A 10,026-nucleotide genomic window follows, 5' to 3' on the forward strand; every position below is an offset into this window, starting at 1 on the left:
AGCAGAGGGAGCAGAGGTCATTTTCCCCAGGACATTTGCAACCTGTCAGAGTTTAATGCCCTCTCCCCACAACCAGTCTACAGTAGAGTTTTGGTTTCTATATGCAGAAGGGGACAAAAATTGTCATAGCCAGCTGACTCAGCCCCTAAATTAATCATGCCAGTTGTGGTAGAGACCACATTGACTGTTTGCTCTTCAACAATCTCACTGATAAGCACTTCCTGCATGGGGCCAGGCTTCGGGGAGGCACTGGTGGCAAGACAGGGCAGGCTCTGCAGGGGCACTGACCTCCCACTGCAGGACACCAAGCCCCCAAGGACAGTGGGGACTGCTCTTTATTTGCTTATTTCCAGGGGCCCCACCGGCCTTCACTTTGCCTTGTATAGTCAAAGGGCCATGCCCATGCACAGACACATGTCATCTGGGTTTCCTGAGAGTGGAGGAGACCAAAACTGAATTCTGAGTTTCCGAGTTTCCAAGTTTCCAAATATTCAGCCTGTCATGATGGTGTGGGCAAGCCCTCCTGTGTGGATGGAGTCACAGAGAGCCGGACACTGCTTCCTTCCACCTTCTTTTGGGGCCACAGCTAGACGTCAGTCACTTCTCAGCAGTGGGCTTCACCCCTTCCCAGCCAGGAGCACCAAACTCAACCCAGGACCATTGAGATTCTTAGGCTACTTTAGAGAATCTGTGCAAACCTATATAGAAAAGCAATTAGGAAACTTTAAAAAGAAAACTAGGAGAAGGGACTAGCTCTACATGATTCCAAAATGTGTTTTAGGTTTCCATGGAAAATGGCACCTGGTAAGAATTCCAGATAAAACCTCCTCTCCCTTTCCATGAAAAGACCTAGGAAGAAACAGAAACACTTGGATACTAACAGATTCTTACTACATGTGTATTGCGTACCAGGTATCATGCTGGGTACTTCCAGCAGCTCATCAAGGTTGGCGGAGTAACTGACCCCACTTACAGAGGACGCCCACCCGCCCAGGCACACACAACCCCACAGACTCAGCCAGCAAGGGGCACAACGGGTGTCATGTCCAGCCCTTCCTGGACCCCAGGGCTGTGCTCCTACTGAGGCCACTCACTTGGTCTTCAGAATACTGGGGGAGTTTCCACAACATGGGAATCTAAGGGGCTGAACCAAGAATCACGTGCAGAAGCTGGCAGTGTCTGAGCCTGGGACAAATGGGGAGGGACAACGGCTTGGGGCCTGTGGTCATCTCGCCCCTCACAGGCCCAAGTGGTTGGCTGTCAGGCCACTGAGCAGTCTTAGGTCTGACCTGTGGTTACTTTTTGGAGGTTTCATAGAAAGGCTTTGATAGCTGACCTCAATCATTCTCTCCCAGCCCAAGATGGAGCAAATCCATCAGCCTAGTTCAAAGGCAGTACCTTCCTCTGTCATGGCTCAAAACCCAGGCCACGACCAAGCCCTGCCGTGCCTGGCAAGGGAACGACTCTTGGCATTGACCATAGAACTGCTCCCCGTACTGTTTCCCTGACCTCTTTCCTCCACCCGATTTCCTCATAAACCTTCTCTTTCTAGATCTGTTCAGGGGAGCCAGAGCGTAGCGGAGGAGAGGTAGTAGCGCTATCTCCCAATTCTTCCCTCGCAGTCAGCCCCTGCAATGTCTTCTCTACGTAGTAGCTATGGTGAGACTTTTAAAACATACATTCAGCCCTGCGCCTCCTCTGCTGGTGCTCTCAAATAGCCCCATGGCTTCTTGTGTTGGAAAAGCCTCTCCTCCCTACCCATTCCACTCCTGACTCTGGAGGCCTTGCTCTTCCTGCAAATACCAGGTGAGCTCTGGCCTCAGGGCCTTTGCGTGTGCTGGGCGCCCCTCCTAGGATGCACTTTGGCCAAGTGTGCTCATGCTCTGCTATGTCCACTGTTAGCTTGGACAAAGATGAGTTCTCTTTGTGTTTTACCAAATGAGGACCTCGACTTCTGAAATACTGGTAATGTAAAAAAAGAGTTCTGGCTTGAACTTGAGAAGTTGATTTTGTCTGACCTTATGAAATCTCTTGAGAATACATAAGGGTGATTCAATGAAGGGGAAGTGAACTGATCTTCCCTCTCTTAAGTGATCTACCAAGGAGAGGAAGGGAATCCAGAACTTTCAGGAGCAAAGTCATATGTTGGAAAGGTGTCCATCATATATTCATTCAATAGACACCTACTGAGCACTGAGCTCGTGAGTTAGGAGGTGGGGACCCCACCCCAAATTAGAGAGCAGTCCCTCTGTCAACAAGCTGATGGCTGGCCTGAGGAGACAAATATTAAGTGACTATACAAATAATTATAAAATCTTAAGTATCATCAGTGCAGTGAAGGTGACATGGGCAGTTTTAGGTCTGTCTAGGAGGTCAGGAAGGGCTTCCCGAGAAAAGGGACATTCATTGTAGAATATGAAGGATAAGTTGGAGAGGTGCTGACCAGCACTGCAAGATCCATGGCTTCCATCCTTCAGTGAACGCTAGTAACATTTAGTGAGACAGAAAACACCGGGAGACAGGAAGGCCAGGTGTGGGTAGATGGGGAAAAGAGCAAGTTCTGTTTGGGACTTTACCGTGAGGTTCATTTGAGCCAGAGAAGAACCAATATTAAGTATACAATTGGATATTACTAGATATACCAAGGACAATATGCAGACAAAAGGTTGGAAATGTGAGGAGTGCTCTGGCTCAAGGTACATGTTTGCGAGTCACTACCGTGCTGTGCGGTAACTGAAGGCCTGGGTGCACACGAGTTCTTCTGAGGACAGAGTGCAGATGGCACAGAGAAGTGGGCCTGGGGGCCACCTTGAGGAGCTGTAACATTCCAACTGTACATAAAGAAGGATGAGCTTGCCAAGAAAGCAGAGACATTTCCTGATCAGCAGGAGGAAAAGCAGGAGAGTGTGCTTTGAATGAAGTCGAGGGAGGATCCTTTGGACTACTGGTGTGACATTTTTGTAAGTCTAAAATTATTTCAAAACAAACAGTAAAAATCAGTTTATAAGGGCTTATTAGGATGGAGGAGGGCCCAGCTTCTCCATGGTGGATAACTGCTTCCCATCAATAGGGACCTTCCTTAGTAGGGGTCCTCATCTTCTTCCATATCCTCTTCAAAGAGCCACTTTAACTCCTCAAAGCTTCCCCCTCCTTATGCCCCTACACTTATCTCTTCATCTAAACCAGTGTCGTTCTAGGACATAAACTGTGAAAAAGGGATGGATCATTTACTTTCCAACCCTTTATTTTAAAGAAATGCTATTGGCTTTTAAATGTATGCTACATTTTAATATATCCCCACTTATTTATTAAACAAACATATACATACATTTAATTGAGGACACTGGAGAAATTACTACCAATTTGTACCAGTCAGGATAGGCCAGGTTTGATGATAACAAAGAAGCCCCAAGTCCTGGGGGCTAAAAGAACAAAGGTTTGCTTCTTGCTCAAGTGCTCCATCTACTGTGGGTTGTGGGAGAGCTTGGCTTGTATTTATCACTCTGAGACAGATCCATCTTGATACTTATTTCCATGATTGCTGCGGTGGGGAAGGCAGGGCTCAGTCAGGCACTGCAGCTGGGTGCTTCAGCCTGGGAGCTACACACATCATTTCTGCTCACCCTTCATTAGCTGTAGGCAGGCACTGGTTGTGCCTGACTTCAAGGGAGTGCGGAAGTATCCTTCCTGTGTACGTGAAATAGAAGAAATCCAGAACCAGTCCATGCAATGTAAGGTTCTACCACAAGCAATAAAAGTCAGTAAAATCACAGCATTGTGGCAGAAATAGCTAATTGCTTAGTCAATGTTCATTCTTCTCTACTTCCTAAGAGCACTCTTGTATGTCAATACCTACTGAAAAGTATCTAACTCTACAGATACCCTAATAGCTAAGTGGGGGACATATGACCCAATTTTGGGTGTTTGGATGGAATCAGAAGTCACTAGGGATGGAGCTTAAAGCAAAAAAACCTTTTTGGTGATCTGACAATGCTGGCTTGTGCCTTTGGCCTCTGTCCTTCCTCTGCCGTCCATCTTCTTCCTCCCGTCTTGGACCCTGGAAACGGTGGGAGCACAGCAGCCATCCTGCGATCCCAGCACAGGAGCCTCACTCTAAGGATGGCGGGGCAGGACCACTCATGGGGCCTGGTCTTGGTGATGGTGTTGAGCCTCTAGATCAGCCGTGGGCTGCTTTCCCCACATCTCTGCAGACAAATAAGCCAGCACTGTTAGGTTCTCTGTTACTTGAAGACAAACCCAATCTAAATGATGCAAATAAAACATTTTTATTACCATACACCATAAATAATGATGTATTCATACAGTATAATTCTGGGCATTTTAGAAATAGTTACAAAAATTGTCACATTAACATCACCTTTCAGGTAGTTAAATGGCATATAACTTTCTATAACGAATTTAGAACAATTTTTCTACAGGAAAATTGAGGGAAAATAAAATATTATCTACATTTAAGACCCACTTTGGGGAATAAGTTGTATGCTTTGAACTTCTTGTAAAACTAATCAATCTAACCTAATATCATATCCTTTGTAGGGACATGGATGAAACTGGAAAACATCATTCTCAGTAAACTATCGCAAGGACAAAAAACCAAACACCGCATGTTCTCACTCATAGGTGGGAATTGAACAATGAGAACTCATGGACACAGGAAGGGGAACATCACACTCTGGGGACTGTTGTGGGGTGGGGGGAGGGGGAGGGACAGCATTAGGAGATATACCTAATGCTAAATGACGAGTTAATGGGTGCAGGAAATCAACGTGGCACATGGATACATATGTAACAAACCTGCACATTGTGCACATGTACCCTAAAACCTAAAGTATAATAAAAAAAAAGAGTTGCATTAAAAAAAAAGACATTAAAGTTAGTTATTCAAACATTGATAGTGATAAATATAGCAGTAGTATCCATTCCTTCTCCAAGTAATCAAGACATTCTGGTTTATTGATGTAAATTATTTTTTAAACATGCAATTCATTTAGCAATACATGTATTGACAGCTGCACCTTCAAAAAAACTTACAAAACCAGGGAACACAACACTAATTTCTTACTAAACTAAAAGAAACTTAGCTGAGATAGTGTTTTGGAAATCATGAGGGACATAGCCTGCTCTTTGAAACGAAAACAAAAGCATTTATTGGGGCATAAAATTAAATTCATTATTTGGCAAATTTCTTGCTCAAATACCATGTCCACATGCATCACTGTCCCAGCAATTCTGTTTTGTCGTGAATTATATAGAACTTATTTTAATGTGTTTGCTTTACTTAAAAAAAAGAATGAATTATAGTAATCTTTTCATCATCCTTTCCTCACCGGAGAGGAGCTCTTAGCAGAGCTGTTCCAGGTATAAGAGCCCCACAGCAATCCTTCCACCTGTCTGAAATGCCCGTGCAGGATCTTGAGGGCCTCTGGCCAGCGTTTTCTTTTCTTTTCTTCTTCTTTTTTTAAATCTCCCCCATTCATTTAAACTTTATTTATATGAATAAAAGAACTCGAGACAATTCAGCTCAATTTTAATGTTTCCCAAGCATTATTTTGACCAGGTACTTAAGTTATGAACATTGACAGTGTCCATTATATAACCATACTTGAAGTTATTAAGGACTTAGCCATTTTCTAATATTAACCTATTTCCTACACTGCTTTTCACATATATGCCCATTAACAAATGGAATGTCTGTTACATTTATTGGCTTGTGAGTGTTTCTGGAAAACTGCAGTATGTGTGAAGGCCAATTTCCATGCTGGCATTGCATGCATCCAAATATTAATGCACAGAGGTGCAGAATTAGAGCAACAAGAGAGCATATTCAAACACTAGCACGCCCCATTCCCCTTTTTATAGCTTGTTTGCTTAGTACTTCTTAAAACAAAAAGAAAGACTTGAATTCAATGTTCAACTACCAAAGAAGGAGTAACAGCAGGACACATACTCAGGACTCGAATGAAATTGTAAGCACTAGCTGATGCAAAACAGTAGACATTGGTATATATACCTATATATATACACACACATATATATACCTGTATATATATATATATAATGTCTCTATATATGTATAGACATTGGTATATCTATATCTATATCTATATCTATACAACCTTATTATCTAAAACTCTTCTCAACCAGGGCCTTCCCAACAAATTGGTAACAACATGATTTATGTTGAAATATACACAAGAAATAAGAGTGTGTTCTTTGTCTTTGGGAATTTAAGAACTCAGACTATACAAATTTGAATTCAGGTCCATAGGAAGTGAGAAGCCTGTACTAAGCAACTGTGCTACATTTCTGCTGCAGTTAGGTTATTTTGGACAATTATACCTAAACAATCCTTGGTTTCATCCAGCAAAATGTATACAGTACAAACAGGAAAGCATGCCAGCCAGCTAGGGGTTTAATAACGCATGATTTTTATTCTCTTGCTCTGAAAACTTGTATCAAAAAAATTTAAACTACTGAAAATAACTCAAGATTTATGGGCCTCTTATGCTTTAAAAAAGAAAATAAAGGTACACACTAATTTGCTCAGATACAGCAGGCTTAATGGTTCTATATTTTGAAAAGTTTTTAAGAATGGTTTCTTTTTTTTTTTTTCTTTTTTTGAGACGGAGTCTTGCTCTGTTGCCCAGGCTGGAGTGCAGTGGCACGATTTAGGCTCACTGTAAGCTCTGCCTCCTGGGTTCACGCCATTCTCCTGCCTCAGCCTCTCTGAGTAGCTGGGACTACAGGCGCCCGCCACCACGCTTGGCTAATTTTTTTTATTTTTAGTAGAGACGGGGTTTCACCGTGGTCTCCATCTCCTGACCTCGTGATTCGCCCACCTCGGCCTCCCAAAGTTAAGAATGGTTTCTAATGTAGCAGAGGGAAAACATCCACTATCCCTTTTCAGAATTTAAATAGAGGGCAGTAAACATTCTTTACACCCAAAACCTATGGCAGCAGTTCAAATTTGACCAAGGTAAATGTAGAATGGAGATGTTCTAAACACAGCTAGGACTCAGCAAGTCTAACACACTAAAATCATGTGATTACATTTTAAAAGAAAATGCACAAAAACCAAATAGAAATTTTGAGATTTTTTTATTTGAAGGTAATCTTAATGCTATTAAATTCACAAATGCTAATTTAAACACCCAATCCTATTTACCTAAAACACACATTGCAAACACACAAATTATCTGTTCTCTCTACATGTCAGCACCCATTCATATCATGGTTTGGAAATGGGGAGAATAGATTCCCCTTAAACTGCAAGTCAGCAGGTGTTTCTTTACAGTTAACTTTAGCAAAATTTATACAAAATAGTAATTAACAATGATCTTCTTTACTTGTAAACTCACAAGGAAACACCTTCAAAACTGCATTTTGTTAAAGTTTCTGTACCAAAATGTAGAAAAACTGAACTATACAAATATTGAAAAGTTAAAAATTCCTTGATTTTTTATTCCTGGTACCACTACCACAATTTACAGGGCAATATACTTGATATAATGAAAAAGAAAAAGACAAAGCTACAACAGATAAAAGACCTGAGGAATGTTCATCTAATTGACACTATATTGCATTAATTGATAGCTGCACTTTTTGCAAACTGTGGCTATGACAGTCCTGAACAAGAAGAGTTTCCTGTTTAAGCTGCAGTAACTTTTCTGATTATGGATCATCGTTCCTTCTGTGACAGATTTTTACAGTTCCTCTAATGCATTTGGGATGACTGTCTCAAAGTAACCTGCAGCTTTCCTGACAACTCCTCGCTCTCTCTCCTGCTAAGAACTGTAGCCCTTTTCTGCTGTTTTTAGAACCTTCTGCTACCATATCCACCACTTCCACTACCAGATCCATAACCACCACCATAGGGACTGCCCAAGCTTCTTCCACCAAAACTGCCCCCTTTCATGGGTCCATAACTTGATTGCTGTTGTCCACTATAATTTCCAAAGTCATTATATTTCCCACCACCACCATAGTTACCACCGTCAACATTTCCTCCTTCATTGTAACCATCATATCCTCCAACACCGCCACCATATCCACCACTTTGGTTTCCATATCCTGGTCCACCACCACCATACCCGCCTCTACTACTATAACAAGGACCACTGCCATAGTTGCCACCATCACCTCCAAATCCATTATATCCACATCACCTCCTCCATAACTACCTCTGCTGCCACCACCTCCACCACCATAGCCTCCTCTTCCACCAAAGTTTCCTCCACGGCCAAAATTACCTCCACCACCTCCAAAGTTTCCTCCGCAACCCATACAATTGCCAGATCCATCTCCACGACCCCTCTGTGATCCAGCAGACTGCATCACTTGTTTAGCAAAGGCCTTTTTCACTTCACAATTATGCCCATTAATAGTGTGGTATTTCTGAACAACAGTTTTATCAACTGTATCATGATCATCAAAAGTTACAGAAGCAAATCCTCTCTTTTTTCCACTCTGCCTGTCTTCCATAACTTCTATGGTTTCAATCTTGCCATACTTTTCAAAGTAGTCTCTCAAATTATATTCTTCTGTATCTTCTTTAATACTGCCAACAAAAATTTTCTTCACTGTTAGATGGGCACCAGGCTTCACAGAATCCTCTCTAGAAACAGCTCTCTTTGGTTCCACTACACGCCCATCAACCTTGCATGGTCGAGCACACATTGCTGCATCCACCTCTGTAACACAAGAATAAGCCACAAAACCAAAGCCCCTGGAACGTTTTGTTTGGGCGTCTCTCATTACCACACAATCTGTGAGTGTGCCCCATTTCTCAAAATATTCTCTTAAACTATCATCTGTAGTTTCAAAGCTCAGATCACCAATAAACAGTTTTCTCAACTGCTCTGGTTCCTTTGGATCATGGCCCTCCTCCCCCTGGCGGCGACGGCGACGGCCGGAGTCGGGCTGGGGGCCACCAGGCGGCGGTTTTACCTCCATTTTGAGACAGGACTCACCTCTTCCAACTTGAGATCAATATGGGACCGAGAGGAAGGTGGCCAGCATTTTCATCTGGGCAACTCTGCCTGGATCAGCACACTTTCCCTCTGCAGTTCCACACTTACTCTGAACTTAATTGATAGCTTGTTGTGACTTCAGGAAAAACCACACTGTCTTGCAGTATCTCAATTGAGCCACTGACATGGACCTGGAAATGGCTTTTTAAATGGTTAGATGAGGCCGGAATGTATTTTTAGATCAAAAGTGAGGTAAGGAGGAGTCAGGAAAGATGAGAGTTGCTGGTAATTTTGGTGCTCTAGATGCCCTAGACCTGGGGATGGGGGGATGGTCAGGGATGCTGGTTGGAAAACATTTTTTCCTGAGCTGTGGACGACATTTCAATATTTCTCACTCCACATTTCTACCACTTTTGGTTGTTCTTGAACATTTTTTTGCATATTTTACTTGCATGCAAATATTCTCCCCAAATCTACTGTTTCAGTGCTAAGCAGCCCAGCTCCAGTACCGTCTTGTATGGGAGCTTTAGAAATCTCACCATCTTCCTGTGAGATACAACAGCTTTCTGTCTGTGTTTGACTCTGCCATGTCTTGAGCCTGCCCTCTCACTGGTCTGCCAGCTCTTAGAAGGCTGGCATCATTCTTATTCTTCTCTGACTGTCCCAGGTGTTTGGCACACTGGATGAACCTAGAAGGAGCTTCATGTGTGCCAGAAGCAGGATTGCTTTGAGATCCCTGGAGTTGTCTGTGGCCCTTGTAAAATTAAACGCCAAGAGAACCTTGGTTAACAGAAGAAATGGAGAAGGAAACTTCTAGTTTTCTATGCCAGAGGTCAGGGCATTGCTTCTCTGTGAATTGCTCTGACTTGATGAATTGAAACTTTCTTTACTTTTGGGCAGATAAGAGTAATTTGGGGGCAGATAAGAGCTTCTGGGAAGTTGTCATTGCAAATGACTTGGCAGTGATGCTGCTACACAATGGTTATACAGGACTCATTTTTTTCCCAGTTTGAGTTACTTAAAAAAAAAGCCCTAA

The 10,026-nt window shown here is 42.7% G+C and overlaps 1 pseudogene; it reads right to left on the bottom strand.

Annotated features, from left to right (window-relative positions):
* Positions 1-7,757: 7,757 nt before the first annotated feature.
* On the bottom strand, positions 7,758-8,973 carry LOC100607721 (annotated as a pseudogene).
* Positions 8,974-10,026: the final 1,053 nt, after the last annotated feature.

Source organism: Nomascus leucogenys, chromosome 18 (assembly GCF_006542625.1).
Source record: "Nomascus leucogenys isolate Asia chromosome 18, Asia_NLE_v1, whole genome shotgun sequence".
Lineage (NCBI taxonomy): Eukaryota > Metazoa > Chordata > Mammalia > Primates > Hylobatidae > Nomascus > Nomascus leucogenys.